Here is a 5,746-nt window from a genome sequence, read left to right as displayed (position 1 = left end):
CAGATACTAGTCCATATCGTGATTTGATTTAAGTGTAATGACCTACTTTTGATTAATTCAAATTAATCATTCCACGTTAAACTGTGAATTCTGTTTTTATGACTGGATAAAGACTACACTGCATAATTTTCCCGCTAATCATGCGGCCACTTGCCTGATGTGAACACAAAATATCTTACATACCCCCACTTGTGAACGAGCCAGTGTAATGCAGATATATCTGAAAGGTCTGCGCGAGGATATCGTCACGTTCTCGCGAGACACATCGGCCACGAGATCTCGTCACACCCCTAATTATTAATATGAGACTAATATTAATTTTATTTATCCCACAGGGGAAACTAAATGAGGGGAATAAACTGAACTATTATTGTAATCTACTGTCATCCATACGTATTCATTTTAATAATATTTATAATGATTTATAATGTCTGTGAGATCGGAGATCGCTCTGCACACACACAAACTTGTTGTGAACGCTGCCCTTCGACTTTAAAAAAATAGCTTAGATACTGAATCGCTACATTATATTCATCAGCAACAAGGGGGTTAAATCGCTGTTTAAGTAACTAAACTCACAGCTTCATTGTTTGTAGAGAGACGCGCAGGCGCAGGTAGACTATTTCACACACGCAACTGTCACCTCTCTCTCTCTCTCTCTTGATCAATCGATCGAATAAGTAGCTAAATGTTATAATTAATTAAAATAAGTGTGATGTTACCGCACTATTTCATCTCTGTCTGATCTGAAGCGGGCCGTAGCTTCGCGTCGATTGATTTTGGTTTTTAAAATTGTTCAATGCACAGCTAGCCGTGTATTATCCCTTATGCATTCGCTCTTTAGCAGCAGTTTTTTTACGGCAATATTTAAATGACACCTTGGTCATTCGTGGTGTACCCAAAATGCTCCGACACTATCGACTTCAGTCATTTCTCTGGTGGAAATAAAGCTTCTCTGTTGGTCCCTCTGTCATTAGACTAGTTAATCTAGTGTGTGTAGTAGCCTCCGTTTCTCTGATAAGCATGGCATTTTAAGATGGTGCACCGCTAGTGTAACTTTGTTTTCGTTTTGCGTAAGTTGCAACTGTTCAGTTCCGTGCAACAGAAACACTCGGTGTAGCGAAGCCTTTACGATTAATTAACCGTGACGTTTTAAAGCGCGGTTAATCGTGTAACCGGTTAATCGCTGCATCCCTAATCGTTTCTGACACGTGCTGTACCAATCAGAGCAGGCACACGAAAAGGAGGGGTTTAGAGACACTGAATCTTAGAACTGCCTCGAATGAATCATTTGAGAATTGTTGGAAAATGAGGTTATATTAAAGGCATATTTTGATAAAATGAAAGCATTTTTTGAACTTGCATGCATATAAACCTATTGTAGGAGACTCCCAAAACAATATTAGGAAGATTAATTATTGCATATTAGGGGCACTTTAAGATCCTTATTACTCAAAGATGAAACCTTTGCTCTGTCCACTGAAAACAGTCTTGACATGTTTAAAGTTCTTGTGCAATATAAAGATAACAAGGGCAGATGTATTGTCCTTTACTGCTCAGCTTGTTAAAGTCGACCAGAAACAGAACTCGTAATGCATTTTACTTGCATAATGTGACTTATGTCAGAAAAATAGTAGCAAGACTTGTTTTTTTTTTCCCCCACTGTGATGTTTGGTGATAAAAGTGGCCTGTACATGTTTTTTTCCCTCCACAAAATAATTATTATTTCAGACATTTTTAACATTCTGCAAAAATCAAATGTCAGATGGGTTAAGATTAACTTAGTCGTAGGACAAGATGACTCCCTTTCATAATTTTTAATTTTGTGATGTATCCGAATTTGCAAAAGTCTCCATTTAATTCCTTTATTAGTAATTTAGAATATTCATCATCACCCTGTTGTTGCTGAAGGAGAGCATCTTCCCCAATCTAACCCTAATAATAAATTGTTCGCAATGGTCATTTTTGCTTTCATTACCGTTTATGTTTTTGTAATGGCTGTGATGTGTAATGCAGGACTGACGAACAGAACCCGAGACGTTCCCTCATTCCCAACACAGGGACTCATTGTTGGCACTTTTGCTCCTCCATTAAAGCACACTTAATTAGTGCCATGTAAACAAATGGGACTTGCCGGGCTCCTATAGAAATGCAGAGTGCTCATTGAACAGTGTCTAATTTGTGTGTATGTGTGCGCACAATGAGGTGAGCGGGGACCACGATTCAGGCTCTGGGCTTTTTTGGCATGATTTTAATTTACAGATTGTGCACCTGTAGAGACTGCTGTTCTCTGATGTTGAGAGTTGAAGCATACATTTCCAAGTTTAATGAGCTCTTATATTAATGAGCACTGTATTATTGCAGATTCAAGGTTGTGGAGAATGACAATAGGAAAAGTCGTATTTTCTATGCCATGCTCATGCTGTCTTCATTTTCCAGGGATTTGAAGGATTTGCATCACGTTTACTATTTGATTGATGGTGTATTTGTGCTGTTTGGTCATCAGGTGTCACCTGCTTTATTTGGATTGATTAAGATCATAATCATGAATCCCTTAATCCCAGATGTTTTAATTGGACGTGATGAGTGAGTAATTGATAGGCATAATCTGGCATGCATTTGGTTGTTTATACGCTACCGAACTGGGTTGTGCCATGTGCTTTGAAAACGTTCCAAGAACCGATTATGAGGGAGAATAATTTAATGCGCTAATCGTTTGAGAAATTTATTAAAAAAAAAAAAAACAACAACAAAAAATATTTTCACAAAGCGTGGGATGTGATTGAGCTTTGAGCATTTTTGCATTGCTAGCAGAGGCAGGCCTTGTCACTGTGGTTAGCTTGGGCTGTTTCCTTTCTACAGTCCCCTGCCAGACCTGAGAAGATTTACTTCTGTGAAATGAAACTGATTGTTACATGCCAATCCGAGTTTTTCAAAAACAATATGAGTGCTAAATGCCTCTGAATGCCACAAAATTATAAACACAAACTCAGGAAGCACGTAGAGTGATTGTATTAAACGTTTATTTTTTTTCATGAGACTCCAGTGGCCTGAAACTCTGAGAAAAAAGGTTATTCATGTTCTTAGCTTGTGCTCTTATCACATAAGTGGGAATTTCCAGGACAGGTAGCTAGAACAAACATTGCATGCAAAGTACACCACTGTCTGGGAAAAACAATACGTAAAAACTACAAAAAAAAAAAAATGCATTAATGTCTTTGATAAGGTCACTGAAGGGCTGTAAAGATCAAGCCAGTAAACCCTGTTGCGTGTAGTGAATGTGATTGTTACAGTGCTGTTCTGAGCAATATAATCTTATAAAGTGTCTCTTGTTTTAATAGGTCGCTGCTCCTGACCATTTAACAATGGAAACTCATGTTCTTCCAGAGCCTCTTCATTTCACAGCCCACACTGCACTTCTGTCATTGTGAGAAATTCAGTCTCAGGTGGGTTTTCTATATACATGTATATAGGATGGTATATGTAGGATTTGTCACAGGAATTAATGTTTAACTTTTTGACATGTCTCTGAGCTTAATGTATTTGCTTTACCTGGCTGTACCAGAATTCATGGCTTTTATAAAGAGTTGAGCATTAATCATGCTTGCGTTTAAGATTTAATTTGGATTGTTAAGGGATAGTTCACCTGACATTGCGGTGGATCAGAGGTAAAAAAAATATATAAATACTGTTCAGTTTCTTGCACAGACCGATCGTTTCGTGTTTTAAGACCTCAGTGTATCGTCACGAGCCGCAGGGTTTAATTTGGTTTTGTCTGTGTATGTTTTTTTTACTCTCAAAGCCATGGAGCCCATTGGCTGCCATTATAAGACTGATAGACTGCAACAGTTTGAGTTAAAAATCTTTGTTTGTGTTCTACTGAAGAAACAAAGTCACCTACATCTTGGATGTCCTGGGGGTAAGCAGATAAACATTAAAATTTTCATTTTTGGGTGAACTATCCCTTTAAGCATATTGTTTTGTGAAAATGTGCATATAGACCCCATTAAACTATCATGTCTTTTTGAGACCATACTAGGACAAACTCCCCTATTCCCCTCTCCTTCTCGAAATACCAGCAGGCTGCATTGTTCGGTATGAAGGAAGGCTTTGCATGCATGGACCATCAAAACATTAATCCTCCATATTAGGGCTGGGTAATCGGTATCGATATCGAACATTTTTGAACGATACCCAGCCCTACTCCATATTGGAGTGTCATGTAGTGTCAGTGGTACCAAATGGTTCTTTTGTCACTTCTGCTTATTGTAGGATCATTCAGTTGCTGGACGTCCTTTTACCCAGCAGGGTGCCGTCCTGGCTGGCACTCTTCTCTCTAGAATCCAAACCCTTAGTGCTTGCTGTTTTGATGCACCATTGTTTAGAGATTTTGGCCAGAATCTCCAATTAGAGGACTGTTCTCTCTACCTCTTATATTAGAAATAACCCTTCCCTATCCTGTAGTGCCTCTCTCTTTCTTTCAGCTGAGTTCATCTGTGTTTTCAGGCAGCTCAGAATGAGGTTGTTCAGCAGATCAACTGGTGGGCATTTGTGCAGCTGTCACAGACATGACAGGGAGGTAGCGGTGTGACTGTGCTGTTCCGTCGTTTGTGTAGCCAACCATTTATAGATTAGCCTGGGTGACTTACAGGTGGAGTCTTCTTTCCTTTGCTTGAAGGCCTGCCTGTCAATGCAGCCATTTTTATGCATTTATTAGTGCGTTGGTAGATTTAGTGTTTCAAAAGTTGTTGGATAACTAGTAGGGCTGGGTGATAATTTTTAATAATTTTAAACTCTCTATTCATCAAGGAATCCTGAAAAAATAAATGACGATTTCCACAAAAATATTAAGCAGCACAACTGATTAATATTTTCAACATTGATAATAATACGACACTAAATAAGCACCAAATTGAGCACTAAATCAGCATATTAGAATGATTTCTGAAGGATCATATGACACTGAAGACTGCCGTAATGGCTGCTGAAAATTCAACAGAAATTACATTTTTAAATATTTCGTATTTTCATATATTCATATAAACATATTTTACAGTATTACTGTTTTACTGTATTTTTTTATCAAATAAATATAGCCAGAATATAAGAGACTTCTTTAAAAAAAAAAATCTTTCTTATCCCAAACATGCCTTGATCATTTTAAACTAGATTTTTACTATATTTTACTCGCATTGTACATTTTGAATATGATTTGCAGCCATGGCAGTTTGGTTGAAATGATGGTTCCTCCAATCAAATGGAAATCATATCAATATATTGAAAATCATCACAAGACAGAAAAAATATTGAGGTTATTTTTTAGCCCTAGAAAGTAGCCATCTTTTGGTTTTGATCTTTAAAGAGAGAGATTTTGCCACAAACAAATTAAAGTCTCAATCCAAACAAACGCTCATACATATGCTTGATTCTGTCGAGGTCACTGCATGCATAATGTAAGCAGATGAACATGAGAACATATACAGAAACAGACAGGCTTATTCAGAGCCGTCTCGTTAAAGTTTTGTGTACTGTACTGTGCTCTGGAAAAATGTAAAAGTGCAAATTCATTTTTCATACAGGCCGTTTGAGATATAAGTTTTTCTACTAATTGTTGATGGTCAGGCACTGCAAGGAAGAGATTGGTTTTTCCAATTAAAAAAATGCAGTGTTTTGTTTCCCCACCCCCTTCTGTCTGCTCTCAGTAGGAAGTCCGTCTGTAGCGGTCTTTTTGCCAGCAGGTGTATGT

At 37.8% G+C, this 5,746-nt stretch overlaps 1 protein-coding gene across 3 annotated transcripts in view; it reads left to right on the top strand.

Annotated features, from left to right (window-relative positions):
* LOC107743572 (bifunctional heparan sulfate N-deacetylase/N-sulfotransferase 2-like) overlaps positions 1-5,746 on the top strand; it is a 150,893-nt gene that overhangs the window by 23,226 nt on the left and 121,921 nt on the right. The window contains exon 2 of one of the 3 annotated variants that reach the window (XM_016556888.1): positions 3,342-3,446. The exons of the other annotated variants lie outside the window; for them this stretch is intronic. The gene's annotated coding sequence lies outside the window, so the exon portion shown is untranslated. The remainder of the gene's footprint in view (positions 1-3,341; positions 3,447-5,746) is intronic. 3 annotated transcript variants of the gene reach the window in all.

This window comes from Sinocyclocheilus rhinocerous, unplaced genomic scaffold (genome assembly GCF_001515625.1).
Source record: "Sinocyclocheilus rhinocerous isolate Xijiao unplaced genomic scaffold, SAMN03320098_v1.1 scaffold677, whole genome shotgun sequence".
Classification (NCBI taxonomy): Eukaryota; Metazoa; Chordata; class Actinopteri; order Cypriniformes; family Cyprinidae; genus Sinocyclocheilus; species Sinocyclocheilus rhinocerous.
This window is presented reverse-complemented; position numbering and strand designations above follow the sequence as displayed.